Source organism: Neofelis nebulosa, chromosome 1 (genome assembly GCF_028018385.1).
Source record: "Neofelis nebulosa isolate mNeoNeb1 chromosome 1, mNeoNeb1.pri, whole genome shotgun sequence".
NCBI classification, from domain to species: domain Eukaryota; kingdom Metazoa; phylum Chordata; class Mammalia; order Carnivora; family Felidae; genus Neofelis; species Neofelis nebulosa.
The window spans coordinates 145969762-145991044 of NC_080782.1; the positions used below are offsets into that span (position 1 = coordinate 145969762).

The following is a 21283-nucleotide window of genomic DNA, read 5'->3' on the forward strand; positions in this document are numbered from 1 at the left end:
TGGTCTTTATCCATTTCATTGCTTCACTGCTTGGAAACTATGTTCTCCAAGTTCACTGGAGTAGGAGAAAGAGATTACAGTGGAGGCACACCAGCTGTTAAACGCCTCAGCATAAAAATGCCATGCATGACTTCTGCTGGGCTCTTGGCCAGGCCTAGACACATGCCTCAACTGCAAGGGACACCGGGAAATCTAGGAAGTCATGGATAGTTGGTGACCTCCAGCTGTTTCGGCCACAAGCACCTACCTGACCTGTGCCTGTCCTTTGACTTCCTCTGGATCTCTTTAACCTAGTTTTTTGTTAATTCACTGAGTTAAGTTGGCAATCTCCCAATAATTCCCGGATTCACAAAATGAATCAGTGGTTAGGACAGGACATGGAAAGAATTTCCAATACTGAGAGTAGACATACTACATGAGGCCTGAACTATAGCATGGAGCAAACAGGGAGCTTCCTGTCAGTTACCATGCATCATTACGCTATGTCTGGATCAAATAACATGGAATTTGAGAGAAGATGGTTCCAACAGATGTTCAGTTCTCAATTACCTTTTCCATTTCTCTCTAAAGAAGTATATTTTGGGGCTCCTGGGTGGCTCAGTCAGTTAAGCTCCGACTTTGGCTCAAGGCATGATCTCGCTGTCCATGAGTTCGAGCTCCACGTCAGGCTCTCTGCTGTCAGGTTCAGAGCCTTAAGCCTGCTTCAGATTCTGTGTCTCCTTATATCTCTCTGCCCCTCCCCACTCACACTCTGTCTCTCTTTTAAAAATAAATAAACATTAAAAAAGAACTGAAAAAAAAAAAGAAGTATACATTATTTTCACTGGGAGAGAAGACTGCCAAAGAGATTCCAGGTACAACTTGATGGAAAGAGGGATGAGCCTTGTCTGGAGGGTGTGCTGGAGCGCATATGTGTGAGACCACATAAGTACACACTACATGTTCTGTGAGTCTCATTCATGGAATAATGGAGGCTGTAATGCTGCACAGGGCATGCCCCCTATGATGTCACCCCATAGTTTATGACATGAGCAAACAGAATGCTATCGTGATGCTAGATGGGACCAACCTAGAAGACCAGGGGTGGGGGAGAAGCAGAAAAGAAGGATACGGGGCTCTCTGCCTCCCCCATGGACTAATAAATATGGAAACCAGGACAGTGGTAAGTAACCTAGAGAGCAAATACAAGGGTTCAGGTCGTCTACAGCCACCAAATATTGAACATAAATGTACCTATATGTCCTAGCCTTTGGATATATCATGAGGTCACATGTATGGTAATGTTCCCAATGCACTACTTTGGGCACTTAGTTGCAGGAATTCCAAAGCTTTCTGTCCCCGGGTTCTCTGGCCCGTAGGTCCCTTGAGGCTGGTGGGGGCCAGAGGTGGGAGGTAGAAGACAAACTGTACATTCTTGAATGACTTAACTTTTCCAATTCATTAAACATACTTGACACATGGTGGGCATGTGATAGTGATGATATTGTCAGCTGGTTGTGGCAACGTGGGTTCTCCAGGGGCAGAAGCTGAGATGGCGTTTTGGGTATTAGGTAGATTTCTATTAGGTATCAACTCCTGTGACAGGATGGAAGGACTGACAGAGAGAGAAGTCAAACCATGACATAGACCAACCCAGAGGGGACCTCTGGAGCTGACCCAAGACAAATGTGTAGGACTTTATCTCCTTGAAATAAATGGCCAGCCCATGTTCAGTCACCACATGCAGACTGCCCCAGGCTGGGAGTGACCTCAGGCAAAGAAACTCTGCAACAGAGGCAGAGCCTAAATAAGAAGCTGGAGGCTGTCTGCTGATTGCACTTCCCAAGGCTGGTAAGCAAATCCTGCCTTGAAGAAGGATCTCTCCATCATGCACATCGGTGTCTACCATGCTGATGGGTTAGTCCAAACCAAGGAGGAGGGTAAAGAGATGAGAAGATGCAAACATGTGAATGGGACACAGAGCCACCTGTGGTGTAAGGTCAAATCCCACTCTTGCTCTTGAGCCTAGAAGACACTGGAGTCAGAGGTCACTTGTTCCCATCCAACCTCCTCTGCAACAACCAGCTCCATGGAGCCTCCAACAGCCTGACAGTCCTCACCTCTTGCAACATGATCCCCTTGACCTGGGCCTCAACTTCCTCAAGGTTGCTGAGGCACGGGACCACTCAGTGCCCACAACTTATACAATCCAGAATGGGGACAGAGGTGGGCAAGATCTTATTTGACAGCCCAAATATAAATTCTTCTGCCTTTCTCTCAAAAGACACGTTGGCTCTCCCAACTCCCCATCTCCGCTATTTCCCTGACTCCTTTGATTGCATTCTCTAATAGAGCCATAGCACATAACCTCCTGCCTCTTAAAGAACCCACGTAAGAAGCTTTATTTCTTAGTTTAGGACAAAATGTGTCAGGACCAAATATTCCCATGCAGTAAACATCCAGGCATGTGCAAGAATAGCTATGGATAGTCCAAGACCTCAAGACTGTTGCTGTATAGAAAGCAAGTCCCATATGGGGAACATTTAGATTCTGATCTTGCCCCTTCCCTACTCTGCCTTGTAGTCAGAGGTTTAATGAATGCAAATTTGCCTTAAAACCTTGCCTTTCACTATGACCAAACAATTAAAAATTCAGGAAAATACTTATATCACTTTCTTCCTAAGTCAGAAGGCTGGAACTACTAAGCATGCTTGTGTTTCTTCTTTGAAGGTGAGGAACTCAAGAAGATAGAGATCAAAAACGTTTCTATGTCCCCAACTTTTTTCTGGTGTCTGGTGTCCGATAGAGAGGTATTGCTCCCATGTCAGTCAGACATCCAGCCTCCAACACACCTGCAAGAGCACTTCCAGATGTGCCTTCCTGAGGAATTCTTTGCGGCTATGGTGGACTGGGCCAAATGAAAACTGAAGTCTATTATACCAAGCAGTACAGTTTACAATTCCAAATACTACCAGACCAATGTAATGCGCCCAATGGAGCTTCTTGGCGATGGGCTTATTGTCAAGCATCACTCATAGTTCAGCAGTTGATTTGCACCTACATACACAACAATGTAGCTGAATCACCAGCTAGAGATTAAGTGTGTCTGCTTCTCCCTCTTTAAGTCACGGAGAGCCTTTCCACCTAAAGGCGGAAGTGCTGGAGTAGCTGATGTTGGAATAGCGCTAGGGTTCTGTCAACCAAAAATTGTCAGGAGGCAAAGATTAAGCAAAAGTGTTTATTTGTGATCGGAGAATTGCAATTCAGCATCCACAGATTTGGGCAGCAACCCAGACAATATCCCACTAGGGAGCAAAAATCAGGGGCTCTTAAAGACAAAAAAAATTTAAGTTGTTTACAAAACATTTTGATGGGTGTTGGCAGAAGAAAACAAATCAGAGCTAAACGGAACTGGTTGCTAAGGCTCTCTCTACGCAAAGGTCTGTTACTGTAGCAACTTGCAGGTCTTCAGAGTTCTTGGAGTATTTGTGGTTTGGCCTAGTTCAAAAATTCATGGTTCCACCTGGCGAGGACATATGGAAGGCCCAACTCCTTAGTAGCCTCCTGGCTCCATTTTAAACCCCCACCCCACCCCAGCATGAGAGACTCCATTTTATATCACCTTTCACAGTCTCACTGTTGGAAAAAAGAGCAGGATCATCAGCCTTTCGGTGTCCAAGATTGTTACACTACCAAATACCCCCAGGCTGCCCCCAGATACTATGGGGTGTTGATGCACCGGGACAATGAGGGTTGGTTAGAACCTGCAGCTACCCTCAGCCAGAAGGTGAGGAACCCATACTCTAGTGATGAGCTGGGACCCAAGAGAAGGATGCCAGCATTCATTAGAATGGCCTAAAGCTACAGCAGCCATAAGCTCTGTGATCTCTTTGTCTCCTTCTGCTCTCTCCTCCAAGCCTCCAACATGACAGAAACAGAAGCCTCACCACAGAATTCAGCATGAGGCTCAGAGGGCGTAATAAGAGATCAAGAGGGCTTGTCAAAACGTCAGGCTGCCATTGCACAGAGCCCGAGACAGCTGTCCAGATGTTTACACTCAGATGTCTCCTGACTTGGGACTCCCCGTGCTCTTTCCTCCTGTGGCCATAGCTCCTTTCAGGATTCTGTGGTCAGAGACATTATTTTGAAAGGACATTTTTCCCCCAATGGGCAGGAGAGAGAAAACAAGAGGAGGGCCAGCTTCATTTGAAGGTGGCGGGGGGGGGGGGTGGGGTGGGCAGGAGCAAGAGTCTGGGGCTGAGAAAGAGGCCACTTGAGAAAGAGGCCACTTGAATCCAGGCTGTCCTTGCCACGGGGAGACAACTGTGGGTGTCCAAGTAAGGCCCAAACTCCTTGGAACTGCAGAGTTCTCGGCTCTGAGAAGGAGAGTGTTTTCCTGTATCAGAAATTTTTAAACTTTTTATTTTATGGCATAGGACTCTTTATTCGAAATGGATTTTGAAAAAAAGAAGGAAGCTGCTGTTGTTGAACTTGGAAAGGAGACCATTGAAAACTAATGGCCTAAAGATTTGCTCAAGTCCCTGACTGAAATGCCCAAGGGCGCCCCTGTCTTATGCCCTGCACTCCCCACCCCAAAGGGTAGATGGTGTTCTATCCACCATGTGGCCTAGATCCAACCTTATTTTGAAAGGAAATTTTCCCCCCAACAGGCAGGAGGGGATGGCGGTGGTGAGTGTTAAAGTTGTGAAGTGATATTCAAACACTGGAACTGTTATTCTGTCCTGGAGGGAGAGAAGAAAGCTGAAACACGATCCGAGCCATGCTTTGTGACAATTAGTTGAAATGTGGCCATGGCTGGAAATCCCTTGACAAACAGGAGAATAAAAAGTGCATGGGAGGAAATGAGAACCCTATGCATGGCTCTGTAGTTGAGATCTTCAGTTTGCTTGAGGTTACCAAGGACTCCTCTGTTCTGCAAGAAAGTTTTTCAGTCCCTTGAAGGTCTTCCTCCTATCATTGAAAGACACCTTCATTCCACCTTGGCTCATCCCAACAGATCACGAATTCAGAGACCCTCATGGCTGGATGTCAAAGGCCTCCAGCCTCTAAGAACCTCCTTCAGCATGCTGCCAATAGCTTCTGAGGGTCTGGTTTTCCTTAGACACCAGGGGAGGGGAGCTAGGTAGATCCATTTGGTGCCTCCTGATTCACCAGCTTGTAAAACATAAAGGTGGAATTCTAAGCATGCAGCTGGCTCAGAATCACTAATATACAAATCTTTATATATACCTTGGGAAGTCAGTCAACCAATTAGCACTGAATGAACTTTATGGGAGTAACGTAATATTTAAAGTATTTCCCAAGTGCTACATCACATGAATGGACAAATCAGAATCGATGAGGGGCTGGAGAGAATCCTGGAGACCTCCTGTTTGCCCAAGTTGGTAGATGATGTTATGGGTAAAATTGTATGTTATGGGTAGAATTTCAACACATCAATTTGGGGGGGGGGGGGTGAGTGGCTCATATGTTGAAACCCTAACTCAGAACCTCAGAATGTGACCTTATTTGGAATAGGATCACTGTGGATGTATTAAGAGGACATCGTACTGGAGTAGGTGGACCCCTAATCCAAATGACTATTGTGCTTATAAAAAGGGGGAATTTGGACCCAGACACTCACACAGGAAGAACACCATGTGAACATGGAGGTGGAGACCAAGGTGACAATCTCTGATCAGGTTACAAGCCCAACGAACACCAAAGATTGTCAGGAAGCTACCAGAAGCTAGAGGAGAGGTCTGGAATAGATCCTTCCCTAAAAACAGCTTCAGAGGGAACACCTGCATTTCAGATGTCTACCCTCAGAATTGTAAGACCTCACATTTCTGTTGTATAAGCCTCCCAGTGTGTGGACTTGAGTTACAGCCATCCTAGCAAACTGGTACAGTTGGTGAGGAGGTCTGGGAGTCCCAGGGGTGGAGCACGGATGGCAGAGGGAGAACGTTTGGTGGCTCAGAGCAGTGTCTGTTGACCAACAGGGATGAAGCAGTTCAGTATTTTCCAGTTTGACCATACCTTTGCACACAAGCTGATTGTCTGGACTGACTGGAAGATCACGGGGGTGGGGAGGAGGTGCTCACAGTGTCTCACTTCCAGGGTTGTGTAAGAAGGTGAGAGAGAAGTAGTTTTCTGTAGAGTTAAGGATGCACTGTTTTTTTTTTCTTTTAATATTTATTTATTTTTGACAGAGAGAGAAAGAGCATGAGCAGCGGAGGTGGGCAGAGAGAGAGAGGGAGACACAGAATCTGAAGCAGGCTCTAGGCTCCCAGATGTCACCACAAACCCCAGTGCGGGGCTCGAACCCACGAGCTGTGAGATCATGACCTGAGCTGAAGTCGGATGCTTAACCGACTGAACCACCCAGGTGCCCCCCGGAATGCACCTGCTTTAACAAGGGGATTGCAGATTTTTACTGAGGGCGATGTTAGTTTTGTGAGGAACTCAAATTCCATTTCATATTATGCATCTACTATTAGCTGCTTAGGTGCACTAGGCACTGACAGAAGAAGCAGAAGCCTCTTGCAATTTCTTGCACGTTACTTGCAAAGACAAGATTATGTCATTTGAAAGAGAACTTTACATTAAACAGTCAAAACTTAAAATTTAAGTACAACATGATGCATATAAGTTGTTATTTTAAGAGCCAGCTCAGGTGACTAAACTTGGATTAAAGATTCCGATCAGTGGCACAAAAACAGACACTCAGATCAATGGAACAGAATAGAGAACCCAGAAATGAACCCACAAACATATGGCCAACTAATCTTTGACAAAGCAGGAAAGAATATCCAATGTAATCAAGACAGTCTCTTCAGCAAATGATGCTGGGAAAACTGGACAGCGACATGCAGAAGAATGAACCTGGACCACTTTCTTACACCATACACGAAAATAAACTCAAAATGGGTGAAAGACCTAAATGTAAGACAGGAAACCATCAAAATCCTCAAGGAAAAAGCAGGCAAAAACCTCTTTGATCTTGGCTGCAGCAACTTCTTACTCAACACATCTCCAGAGGCAAGGGAAACCAAAGCAAAAACGAACTATTGGGACCTCATCAAAATAAAAACTTCTGCACAGCGAAGGAAACAATCAGCAAAACTAAAAGACCACTGACAGGATGGGAGAAGATATTTGCAAATGACATATCAGATAAAGGGTTAGTATCCAAGATCTATAAAGAACTTATCAAACTCAACACACACACAAAAACAAATAATCCAGTGAAGAAATGGGCAAAAGACATGAATAGACACTTCTCCAAAGAAGACATCCGTATGGCCAACCAACACATGAAAAAATGCTCAACATCACTCATCATCAGAGAAACACAAATCAAAGCCACATGGAGATACCACTTCACACCTGTCAGGATGGCTCACATTAACAACTCAGGCAACAGATGTTGGTGAGGATGTGGAGAAAGAGGATCTCTTTTGCATTGTTGGTGGGAATGCAAGCTGGGGCAGCCACTCTGGAAAACAGTATGAAGGTTCCTCAAAAAACTAAAATAGAACTACACTACAGTCCAGCAATTGTACTACTAGGTATTTACCCAAGGGATACAGGTGTGCTGTGTCAAAGGGGCACATGCACCCCAATGTTTATAGCAGCACTATCCACAATAGCCAAAGTACGGAAAGAGCCCAAATGTCCATCAATGGATGAATGGATATAGAAGATGTGGTATATATATATACAATGGAGTATTACTCAGCAATCAAAAAAGAAGGAAATCTTGACATTTGCAACTACGTGGATAAAACTGGAGGGTATTATGCTAAGTGAAATTAGTCAGTCAGAGAAAGACAAAAATCATATGACTTCACTCATATGAGGACTTTAAGAGACAAAACAGATGAACATAAGGGAAGGGAAGCAAAAACAATATAAAAACAGGGAGGGGGACAAAAACATAAGAGACTCTTAAATATAGAGAACAAACAGAGAGTTGCTGGAGGGGTTTTGGGAGGGCGGATGGGCTAAATGGGTAAGGGGCACTAAGGAATCTACTCCTGAAATCATTGTTGCACTATATGCTAACTAACTTGGATGTAAATTTAAAAAGTAAAGGAAAAAAAAAGAAAGGAGAGATTACCAAGGACTAAAGTCAGGGGTGGGGAAGGTGGAGTTATTCCTTCAAGAGTACAGTGGACATTTTCAATCTGGATGTAACTCATACTCTTCATGAGTACAGAGGTTATTTTCAATTTGGGGTAACTCATAGTAATGGGTACAAAGAATTTTGAATGTAATTAATGCCACTGAGTATATGCTTACAAACATTACAAGGATAAATGTTATGTATATTTCTTCACAATAAAATTGTAAAAAAAAAGAAAAAGAAAAAAGAAAAAAGATTCCTATCAGTCTTGGAAGCTCATTTGTGAGATGGACAGCTGTGAAATACTCAGGCTGATAGTTCACATCTTTTTCTGCCCCTCCTTCCCCGGCTCTAGTTTGCAAGTTGCTCAGAATATTTGGCTATGAGGGACACCTGGGTGGCTCAGTCGTTTGAGCATCCAACTCTTGATTTCAACTCAAGTCATGATCCCACAGTTGGTGAGATCGAGCCCCGCGTTGGGCTCTGCGCTGACAGTGCAGAGACTGCTTGGGATTCTCTCTCTCTCTCTCTCTGCCTCATGCCCACTCATGCTCATGCCCTCTCTCTCTCAAAACAAATAAACATTAAAAAAAAAAAAAAGAATATTTGGATGTGAGCATCCCTCTCAGATTGCGGGCTCTTTCTAAAAGAACTGGAACAGACCTGTGGGCTTTCCACTTGTGTTGTCAATATTATTTTCCCAATTTCTTTTTTTAAGTCTCCATGTGGACATTTTTAATTCAGTTTAACATTTTAATTTTGTTTTCTGTGAGCCCTTCCTTGTTGTGAAATGTTAGGGTGGTTAGTGTGTGTTCCATTAACTTCCGCTCAAGCCTATGGAGGTTTCCAGTTTGCTGAGGGCACATGGATGTGGGCCAGACCCATAACTGTTGGCTGGGCGCTGACCCTTTCTAGCAACCGCTGATGGGGTGTTCTCTGCGTGCTGAGGAAACTGGGTCTGACTGTCAGGAAGGGGAGGGAATGGGCGAGGCTGAAACGCAGGCAGCAATGGGTCTTCCCAGAAGAGGCAGAATTTGCCAAGGGACATATGGGGACACGGCGCCTGCCAGGGACACGGGGCCCCAGTCACACCAGGGTGGAGTAGACTCAGCATTACTTCCTCCAAATGCAAGTGTATTTAAACGAGGAGGACAGGGACAAGTTCCCGTCCCTCCCAGAGAACTCTTGACTCGCTTTAATCAGATGTTTGTGGGCTCTTGGCCTGGCACACAGAAGAGCAATGACGGAGAGAGAACTGAAGGAGGAGGAGGGCATCAGGAAATGGGTGTGACCATGGTTTTTGTTCCTTGTAGTTGGACTCTGAAGATTTCTGAAAATGGTCACAACCTGTTTTGTATGTTTCCAGGAAAAATGAAGTTTTCTTCAAGGTCATGTAACACTTCACAGTGAGGCGGGGGTGTCTCTCTCAACGATGCCCATGGTGCCCCGTACAAAGCCTTGCACACATTAGACATTCTGGGAATGTGTATCTGCTAAATTTAGATGAATTCCTAAAGGTCATGTGTGTGCGTGTGGATTCCATTTTTATAAGCTGGATTGCACTTTAAAAGCATATGGGGAGCACATTGAAAGGGATACTGCATTGGCTCATTTTGTGAAATTAGTATCCTCTTCCTGATTTATTTGTTTTATAAGCAGAAGTAGGCTTGTATGGTTTCCTTAAAAACCAAGCACACAGATGCTCCGTTCCCCATCTGCAAGGTGATGGGACAGGACTCGGCAATTTTGGATATTCCTTCCAGTGCTACAATTATAAAGCCTTAGAAACTACTTTCAGTTAACATGAAGATTTAGAAATTGAGAGATCTGGTTGCCTTTTCTGCTTTGAGCGACAGGGGAAAATAAGTAGAGTGGTTCTTCTCAAGTTTTGTCATCTTTCCATTTACTCATCACATACGGCAGTTACGTTCACCTGAAATAGCAATTATTTGTAGTAAGCCACACTCACCTCTCACATGATGCCCATCTCTACTCTGGATTAGTTTCATTGCTTCCTTTTTGATATGCTTTCTTGGCTACAAAGAACTGAGCTCTGGGGCTCCTGGGTGGCTCAGTCGATTAAGCGCCCGACTTCAGCTCAGGTCATGATCTCACTGTCCGTGAGTTCCAGCCCCGTGCGTCGGGCTCAGTGCTGAGTGTGGAACCCGTTTCAGATTCTTTCTCTCTCTCCCTCTCTCCCTCTGCCACCTCCTCCACTTGTGCTCTCTCTCTCTCTAAAATAAATTTTTAAAAAAGACAAAGAGATCAATTAAAAAATAAAATTTAAAGTAGTTTTAGATTTACAGAAAAGTTGTAAGAGTACTACAGAGGGTGGGTTTTTTTAAGTGAGAATGAGAGTGTGTGTGTGAGTTGGGGAGGAGCAGAGGGAAGGGGATAAAGAGAATGCCCAGCCTGGTGCCCGATGCAGGGGCTCAATCCCACAACCCTGGGATCATGACTGAGCTGAAATCAAGAGTCAGACACGCAACTGACTGAGCCACCCAGGCAACCCAGTACAGAGGGTTCTATACCCAGTGTCAAGTTGTCCCCAGTGTCAATATCTTACATTAGTATGCACAATTGCCAAAACTAGTGAGTCAATACATTATTATTAACTAAAGTCCATACTTTATTTGAATTTCCTTAGTTTTTACCTGATATCCTCTTCTGTCCCAGGACCTCATCCAGGATATATTATATTGAAACATCCTTTCTCCTTAGGCTCCTCTGGACCAGGACAGGTCCTCATATTTTTCTTGTTTTGACCTTGGCAGTTCGAAGGAGTATGGGTCAGGCTACTTTCTAGACTGGCCCTCGGTTTGGGTTTGTCTGATGTTTTCCTCATGGTCAGGTTCAGGGTTCTTGAGAGGGACACCACCAGGGCTAAGTCCCATCCTCACCACAGCACATGCAGGTTTCATGCTGTCCACTGACATCAAGCTTGATTACATAGCAGTGGCAGTGTTTATTGGGAGGTCTCCAACCGTGCCCCCCTTTCCATGCTGTACTCTGGACAGAGGTCGCTATGCACAGCCCACGCCGAAGGGATAGGACATTTTGAGAGTATTGATTCAAGAGCAGAGGACCTTACATGAGTTGTGTGAATTTCTTTTGTACAGCAGATTTCTCTACTCTTATTTCTTTATTTACCCACTCATTGCACCAGGGTGGACTCAGATATTTATTTTCTACTTTGGGTTATAATCCAATACTCAGTTATTTATTTCGTTGCTCAGATTGTTTCAGGTTTGGCCACTGTGAGTTCTTTCAGTCAGCTCTTTCTTTTTTAAGTTTTTCTATTTTATTTATTTTGAGAGCGAGAGAGTGGGGTTTAATCTCTATCCTGGAATCATGACCTGAACCAATATCAAGAGTCAAATGCTTAAATGACTGAGCTACGCAGGCACCCCTTTAAGTTGGCTCTTGAGTCCCCTTGACATGCACCCACCATCTTTTTTGAGCCCTTCCTTACTTCCTGGCACCACAACATGTTCCAGGCTCATCTTGTATATTCCCAACCCCAGCCCTAAGACCAGCCCTTTCTCCAGTGAGCTCTGTTCCCTTTTATTGAAGAATGGTGTTTAGAATCCAAGATCTGGGTGCTGGGTGTGTTCACTGCCACCAGGGTGTGGCACTTCTTTCCTTTTGCTTCTTCTGGACCCTCTTAGCAGACAGACTAAAGAAGTATGTGGGCATGCCAACTAATGTATATACGCATCTAGAAATAGTACTATACATGTCCATCTGTATCTAGAGGAAACTAAATGTTCATACTAATGTCTCCAATTCTAATCCATTGCCACACATTTTTAGACATTGCAACTGTGGAGAAATATAAAGCCAACCTGACTTCCGCCCTTCTACATAATTCACGTTTCCTAACAGTTTTGCTTATCTTTGAAATCCAGCAAATTCACCAGGCCATATATTTGAATTCATCATTATCACTGGACCCTGACTCCATGAGATGGACAGATGTGTTTATAGGGCAAGCCCAGGAGGCCATCTTCTCTATGACTCCCAGCTGAGCCCCACAGTGGTGGCTGAAATCTTGGGACAAGGAATTCTTAACTTCAGCCTTTCTTACTGCCCAGCTGAGGGAAAACCTTAGGGCAAGGAATTCCAAGTAAGGAATCTGTAATTCTTTCAAAGTCACTCAATTTTAAAATTTATGTTTAAATTTGTGCAAAGGAAAAGTCACTATCTGTGTGGTATACAGTTCCATGGCCTTTGACAAACATATAGAGAAGTGTACCTATGACCACAGTCACAATAGGGAACAGTCCACATGCCGCCCAGATGCCGTCCTGTTGTCCTTTGTAGTCAACACCCCTCTCCAACCTTTGTTAACCACTGACCTGTTCTTCATCCCTATAGTTTTGTCATCTCCAAGATGTCACATAAATGGAATCTTATAGTATGCAGCCTTTTGGATGTGGTTTATGTCACTTAGCAAAAATACTTTGAGATTTCTCCATGTTATTGCATAAAATCACTTGCTTTTTTTTTTTAAGTTTATTTATTTATTCTGAGAGAGAGACAGAGATCACAAACGGGATGAACAGAGAGAGAGGGAGAAAAATCTCAAGCAGGCTCCACACTGAAGGCACAAAGCCCGATGTGGGGCTCAAACCCATAAGCTGTGAGATCATGACCTGAGTCGAAGTCGGACACTCAACCGACTGAGCCACCCAGATGCCCCGTAAAATCACTTACTTTTAATATTGCTATCCAGGTACTACATCAGCATAGTTTAGATTTTTGCACTAGTGATTCTCTTGAATGTCTGTATTAGTTTCCTGAGGCTACATAACAAATGACCACAATCTTGGGGACTTAAAACACCAATTTATTAACTCACAGTTTCTAAGGGTCTGGACTCCAGGCACATCTTGACTAAGTCTTCTTTCTGTTGAGAGTCTCACAAGGCTGCAAACAACATCTCATCTGCTACCTCCTCTGAGGCTTACAAACCTCCTGTAAGCTCACTGGTTGTGGGTAGAATTCAGTTCCTTGCAGCTAGCTATCAGATTGGGGTCCTTGTCCTGTCAGCACATTGACTGTAGGGCAGTGAAACTGATTTAGGATTTCTGACCTCCAGAACTGTAAAAGAAGAAAGTGGTCTGTTTTAAGTCACTAAGTTTGTGGTAATTTGTTAGAGCAGCAATGAAAAATGAATAAATACATTGCACATTAGAAGTGAAGTAAATTGGGGCACCTGGGTGGCTCAGTCAGTTAAGCGTCCGACTTTGGCTCAGGTCATGATCTCACAGTTTGTGAGTTCAAGCCCCGCATCAGGCTCTGCTGACAGCTCGGAGCCTGGAGCCTGCTTCAGATTCTGTGTCTCCCTCTCTCTCTGCCCCTCCCCTGCTCATACTCTGTATCTCTCTATCAAAAATAAATAAACATTAAAAAAAAGTGAAGTAAATGTTCATAGGATATGTTAAAATAGAATAGAGATTCTCAAACTCTTTTAATTGCCAACTCTTGGTAAGAAAACCATTTGCTGGGGCACCTGAGTGGCTCAGTCAGTTAAGTGTCTGACTTCAGCTCAGGTCATCATCTCACACTTGGTGAGTTCGAGCCCTACATCAGGCTCACGGCTGTCAGCGCAGAGCCAGCTTCAGATCCTCTGTCTCCCTCTCTCTCTCTGACCCTCCCTCACTTGTGCTCTCTCAAAAATAAAATAAACATTAAAAAGAGAAAAAGGAAAAACATCTTATATCAATATCCAATATGAGCAAGCAAACACAGTGGTACACACAGGAAAACATAATTGAAAGTTTTACAAATCATTTATTTTTACAAAGTATACTCTGATATTTTCTGTAATGTTTTATTCTCTTTCTTTCTCTTTCTTTCTTTCTTTCTTTCTTTCTTTCTTTCTTTCTTTCTTTCTTTCTTTCTCCCTTCCTTTTTAATGCTAGTTAGGACCCACTAAATTGATTCCATAATCTCCTGATGAGTATCTTCAAAAATTCTGGAGCTCAGGGCCCTACAGTGGATAGACGGGATCAAGTTGAGATGGGTTAAAAAAAATTTTTTTTTAATGTTTTATTTATTTTGAGACAGAGAGAGATAGAGCATGAAAAGGGGAGGGGCAGAGAAAGAGGTTAACACAGAATCCAAAGCAGGGTCCAGGCTCTGAGCTGTCAGCACAGAGCCCGACGTGGGGGTCGAACCCACAAACCACGAGATCATGACCTGAGCTGAAGTCAGACGCTTGACTGACTGAGCCACCCAGGCGCCCCAAGTTGAGATGGGTTTTAAGTGTCAAACTCTTGGGGCACCTGGATGTCTCAGTCAGTTAAACGTCCGACTTTGGCTCAGGTCATGATCTCTTGGTTCGTGGGTTTAAGCCCTGTGTTGGGCTCTGTGCTGACAGCTTGGAGCCTGGGGCCTCCTTGGGATCCTCTGTCTCCCTTTCTCCCTGCCCTTCCCCTGTTCATGCTCTGTCTTTCTCAAAAATAAATAAGCATTAAAAAAATTAAAGTCAAACTCTTGACAGAATATGACAAATGCTTCATAGTAGCTCATAGTTAGTGGCACTGCCATCAGGGGCCTGAACAGGTAACAGTGCAAAGTTTTCCTCTGAAACTCTGAATCCTCTACTTCAATGGTTCTCAACTGAGGGTGATTTTGCAGCCCAGGGGATGTTAGGCGATGTCTGGAGACATTCTCTGTTGCAACTGGGACACAGGCTACTTACCAGCACCAAATGTGCAGAGGCTGGGGATACTATGGCTAACGATTCTACAAGGCAAAGGACAGGCCGTACAACACTAAATTATCCAGCCCCGATGTCAGCAGTGCCAAGGTGGAGAAACCAAGTTCTAGTTGCATCTTCTCTTGGTCAGCTGTGTCCAGACTGACTTTTTCCATCTCTCTGGCTTCCCCAGGTTTGTCCTCCCTTACTATGTCCTGTGGTCCACAATTATGCCTTTCCTACCTAGCATAAAACATTCACAAACTCTTGGGAGCTAGGTTTGTGTTTTAGTCTGTTTGGACTGCTGTAACAAATACCACAGACTGGGTCGCTTATAAACAACAGAAATTTATTTCTCACTGTTCTCACAGTTCTGGAGGCTGGAGGTCCAAGATCCGGGTGCCGGAGTGGGCAAGCGAGGGCCCTCTTCTGGGTCACAGACTTCTTGTGGCTTCCCATGGCAGAAGAGGCTAGCAAGCTGTCTGGGGTCTCTTATATAAAGGCACTAATCCCATTCATGAAGATTCTACCCTTGTGACCTCATCACTTCTTTTCATGACATCACCATGGGGATTAGATTTCAACATATGAATTTGGGGAGGACACAAACGTTCAGACCACAGCAGCTTGTGGTAGGTGACAGCTGTATTTTTTAAAAGTTTATTAATGAATCTGAGGGGTGCCTGTGTGGCTCAGTCGGTTGAGCATACAACTCTTGATTTCGGCTCAAGGTCATGATCCCCCGGTCATGGGATCTAGCTCTGTGTTGGGCTCCACACTGAGCATGGAGCCTGCTTAAGATTCCTCTCTCACCCTCTCTGCCCCCCTACTCTGCTTTCACGCATGCACTCTCTCTAAAATAAAAAATAGGTATATTAAAAAAAAGTTTATTAATGAATCTGAGAGCAGTGATTGGTGAGGCGTTCAAGGGATACTGTCGACACACAGTGGCTTATTTCAGGCTGCTACTTTCAGTGAACTACATACCCAGACCTGCAGACTCTTTGTTTCAAACTTCCAAAAGTACTGGGGCACTTGGGTGGCTCAGTTGGTTGAGCATCTGACTCTGGATTTCGGACTCAGGTAACCATCTCACAGTTTGTGAGTTCAAGCCCCACATCAGGCTCTGCGCTGACTGAATGGAGCCTGCTTGGGATTCTCTCCCCACCTCCCACCCTTCCCCCACTAACTCTCGCATGCACGCACTCTCTCTCTCTCTCTCAAAAATAAATAAATTGGGGCACCTGCTGGCTGGCTCAATTGGTTAGCCTCCGACTTCAGCTCAGGTCATGATCTCACAGTCCGTGGGTTCAAGCCCCGCGTTGGGCTCTGTGCTGACAGCTCAGAGCCTGGAGCCTGCTTCGGATTCTGTGTCTCCCTCTCTCTCTGCCCCTCCCCCGCTCACACTCTGCCTGTCTCAAAAACATAAGTAAACATTTTTTAAAAATGTAAAAAAATAAAATAAAATCTACTGGTTTAGGTTATTAGATTTTCCTTCAGTCAGATGTGAAGTACATTTGGAATTCATTCAAATAGGACGCAGGTAGCACTGGTCCCTTTGAAAACTGAGAAGATGATGACTTTCTGCATTATCAGGCCATTTAGGAGCTTCCTTCACCCTAAAAATAATTTTTCCCAGCATCCCCGATTCTGTATGTCCTCTCGCAGGGCACTAAGAAGGCAGCTTAAGGGTAGAAGGCATAGTCAGTAACCAGCTTCTGCTGTTTCCACAAATAACTGGTATAAAAAATACCATATATTTAGGAAATAACATCTAATTAAAGCCAACACAGGACAATTCTCTGAGGGAGGCCCAGGCCACATGCATGGGGCCAGCTCACTGGGGTATGGGTGGTGCTTAGTGTCAAAGGGTGGAGTGTGAAAATAATCCATTTTAGCCTTCATATTTGGTGGTGATGGGGTGGGGGTGCCTTTGGAAAAGAAGAGTCACATGCATTGTTAATTCCAGAATGAATGGTTTTGTGGTTTGGGTATTATTGCCTCTTGTAGTTTCACAGGAACATGAAAGCACCTATAAATAAACTGCAGGAAGTGGGAGATACATTTACAAAGAGGGGTTTAAACATAATAATTAGAATTCCTGACTTCTGAAACTAAGATAGCTTTACAGTGGAAAGCACTCTGATTTCTGTGTTGCAAAATGTAGCCCCTCTCCCACCCCAGGGTAGGGGTTGGGGGCTGGGTTGGAGCTGTGGTGAGGAGCTCGAATGGTGAAGGAAGGTTGACTGAGAGACAGGGTTCCAGAAGGGCAATGTGCCAAGCAGAGCAAACCCCTGCAAGTGAAAAATACTCTTTACTAACCAGTCTATATTTGTATATAGTTCCCTCTGGAGCAAAGGCAAATAAATTTAATAATTAAAAAAAAAAAAAAAAAGCAACGATTTCATTATGCGCTGACGTGACCTGGGCATGACACACAGATTAGTTCGTGTAGCTATCACAGTAATTCAATGAGGTAAGTACCATTGGCGTTCCCACTTACACACAAGAAAATTGAGGCTCACAGGGACTGAGGGTTTGGATTAACAAGGGGCCATGCGAGGATTAGAAATGGGACAATTTGACTCTAGAGGCCATGCAGGTAATCAGTCCTGGAGCATGCGGTGCGTGGGCTCAAGGTGAAAGCAATGGCTGGTTGAAATGTGGACAGCTGAAATAGAGACGTCTGTGAGTTTCTTTTTCCTTTTCCCAGTCCTATCAATTTTTTTAACCGAAATATATTTCACATATACCATTGTGTAAATTTAAGGTGTACATGTTGATTTTATACATGTACATAATCCAGGATGATCGTCATTGTTGTTAGCACCTCTACCATATCACATATCATTTGTTTTCTGTGGTGGAAATAACTAAAATCTGGGCTCTTGGCAAGTTTGATTTTTTTCTGATTTTTTTAAATGTTTACTTATTTTTGAGAGAGAGAGCAAGACAGTAAGGGGCAGTGAGAGAAGGAGACACAGAATCTGAATCAGGCTCCAGGCTCCGAGCTATCAGCACAGAGCCTGACGTGGGGCTTGAACTCACAAACCACAAGATCATGACCTGAGCCAAAGTTGGACACTTAACCAACTGGGCCACGCAGGTGCCCCAAGTTTGATTTTTGTAATACAATCTTGTTATCTGTAATCACCATACTATACATAGATTTCCAGGATTCTTTTTCTTTTTTCTCCACCACCCAAGTGTCCTTTTTTAAAAAAATTTTTATTTAAGCATATTTGATACAGTGTTACGTTAGTTTCAGGTACACAACAGTGATTCAACTTCTCTGTATATGGTGTGTTCACCCCAAGTGTAGCCCCCATTTGTCACCATACAATGCTATTACAGTACCATCGACCATCATTCCCACGCTGTTCCTTTTATTCCCATGACTTATTCATTCCATAAATGGAAACCTGCATCTCCCACTCTTCTCCACCCATTTTGTCCATCCTCCAACCCCCCCCCCCCCACTGACCTCCCCTCTGGCAACCATCAGCTTGATCTCTGTATTTATAGACTTGATTCTGCTTTTTGTTTGTTTATTCATTTGTTTTGCTTTCTAGAGTTCACATATGAGTGGAATCATATGGTATTTGTCTTTCCTACTCTGACTTATTTACTTAGCATAACACACTCGAAGTCCATCCATCTTGTCCCAAGTGGCAAAAATATCATTTTTTATGGCTGTGTAGTATTCCATTGTATATTTAAACTACAACTTCTCCATTTACTTATCTATTGATGGACACTTGGGTTGGTTCCATATCTTAGCTACTGTAAATAATGCCATAATAAACAGGGGTGTGTATATCTTTACAAATTAGTGTTTCATTTCTTTGGGTAAATATCCAGTAGTAGAATTGTTGGATCTTATGGTATTACTATTTTTAATTTTTTGAGGAACTTTATATTGCTTTCCACAGTGGCTGTGCCAGTTTACATTCCCACCAACAGATTCCTTTTTCTCCACATCTTTGTCAACAGTTATGATTATCTTTTTTATTTTAGCCATTCTGACAAGTGTGAGATAATACTTCATTGCGGTTTTACTTTGCATCTACCCCTGATGATGAGTAATGTTGAGCATCTTTTCATGTGTATATTGGCCATCTGTATGTCTTCTTTGGAAAAACGTCTATTCAGGTCCTCTGCACATTTTTTAAGTGGACTATTTGGTTTTCTTTGTGTTGAGTTGTAGAAGTTCTTTATATATTCTGGGTATCAATCCCTTATTGGACAGATTATTAGCAAATATCTTCTCTCATTCAGTAGGTTGCTTTTTAGTTTTGTTGATGGTTTCCTTCACTGTGCAAAACTTTTAATTTTGATGTAGTCCTAATGGTTTATTTTTGTTTTTGCTTCCTTGACTGAGGAGACATTTCTGGACAAATGTTGCCAATGCCAAAGAAATTACTGCCTGTGTTCTTCTCTACAATTTTTATGGTTTGAGATCTCACATTTAAATCTTCAATCTATTTTGAGTTTATTTTTGTGTATGGTGTTAGAAAGTGGTCCAGTTTTATTCTTTTGCAGGTAGCTGTCCAGTTTTTTCCAGCACCATTTTTTGAAAATACTGTCTTTTCCCCATTGTATATTCTCCTTTGCCATAGATTAATTGACCATATAAGCATGGGTTTATTTCTGGGCTGTATTCTGTTCCATTGATTTATGTGTCTATTTTTGTGCCAGTACCATACTGTCTTCATGATTACAGCTTTGTAATACAGCTTAAAGTCTGGAATTGTGATACACAGCATTGTTCTTCTTTCTCAAGATTGCTTTGGCTATTTTGGGTCTTTGTAGTTTGTACAAATTTTAGTATTGTTTGCTCTAATTCTGTTAAGAATGCTATTGGCATTTTCATAGGGATATTGCTGAATTTGTAGGTTGCTTTAGGTACTATGGACATTTTAACGATATGAATTCCTCCAATCCATGATCATGGACTATCTTTCCATTTGTTTGTGTTGTCTTCAATTTCTTTCATCAGTGTTTTATAGTTTTCAGAGTACAAGTCTTTCACTTCTTTGGTTAAGTATATTCTTAGGTATTTTGTTATTTTTGGTGCAATTGTAAATGGAATTGTTTTCTTAATTTCTCTTTCTGCTACTTCATTATTAGTGTATAGAAACACCACTGATTTAGGGGCACCTGGGTGGCTCAGTCAGTTAAGCATCTGACTTCAGCTCAGTTTATGATTTCACGGTTTGTGGGTTCGAGTCCTGTGTCGGCCTCTGTGCTGACAGATCAGAGCCTGGAGCCTGCTTCAGATTCTGTGTCTCCCTCTCTCTCTGCCCCTGCCCGGCTTGTACTCAGTCTCTCTCTGGCTCTCAGAAATAAATAAACGTTTAAAAAATTAAAAAAAAAAAACACCACTTATATCTGGGCATTAATTTTGTACAGAACTTATTTTATACTAGTTTCAAGTTTGTACCATTAAACATCTCTCCCATTCCCTTATCCACCAGCCCCTTGTAACCACCATTCTACTCTGTTTTCATGAGTTCAGCTTTTTTTAGATTCCATATATAAGTGATATCATACAGAATTCTTTCCCTGTCTGACTTATCACACTTAGCATGATGCTCTCAAAGTCCATTCATGTTGTCACAAATATTTCATGACATATATCTATATATATCTTCTTATCCATTCTTCCTTTATGGGCATTTAAATTGTTTCTATATCTTGACTGTTGACTGTTGTGCAGAAGACTGCAATAAACATAATACTGCTTATGTTTCTTAAATATTGTGTTTTTATTTTATTAAGGTATATATCCAGATGTGGAATTATTGGATATGATAGGTTTGTTCTTATTTTTTTGAGGAACCACCCTATTGTTTTCTGTAGCAGTGTAAAAAAATGTGTGTTCCTACCAACAGTGCACAAAGTTCCCTTTTCTCTACATCCTCGGCAGTTCTTGTTATCTTCTGTCTTCTTGATGACAGCCATTTTAACAGGTGTAATGTGATATCTCATTGCGGCTTTGATTTGCATTTGATTTGCATTTGATGATTAGTAATGTTGAGCCTCTTTTCATGTACCTGTTGGCCATCTGGATGTCTTCTTTAGAAAAATATCTATTTAGTTCCAATATCCATTTTTAAATCAGTTTTTTTTTTTGTTATTGAGTTGTGAGTTCTTTATATATATTGGATATTAACCCCTTGTCTCATATATGGTTTGCAAATATTTTCTCTCATTCTGTAGGTTGCCTTTTTCATTTTGTTGATCGTTTCTTTTGCTGTGGAGAAGCATTAGTCCTACTTGTTGATTTTTACTTTTGGTTGTTTGCGCTCTTGGTATCAATCCAAAAAATAATTGCCAAGAGCAATGTCAAGGAGCTTTGTTCCTGTGTTTTTTTCTAGGAGTTTTATGGTATCAGGTCATATCTTCAAGTCTTTGATCTACTTCAGGTTAATTTTTTTTAAAGTTTTTATTTAAATTCCAGTTAGTTA

The 21283-nt window shown here is 42.7% G+C and overlaps 1 long non-coding RNA gene across 1 annotated transcript in view; it reads left to right on the forward strand.

The window, feature by feature from the left end:
• Nucleotides 1–1049: 1049 nt before the first annotated feature.
• LOC131517007 (uncharacterized) overlaps nt 1050–21283 on the forward strand; it is a 34977-nt gene continuing 14743 nt past the window's right edge. Inside the window, exons 1-3 of the long non-coding RNA XR_009264337.1 lie at nt 1050–1162; nt 12016–12233; nt 17156–17289. This is a non-coding gene — a long non-coding RNA (uncharacterized LOC131517007). The remainder of the gene's footprint in view (nt 1163–12015; nt 12234–17155; nt 17290–21283) is intronic.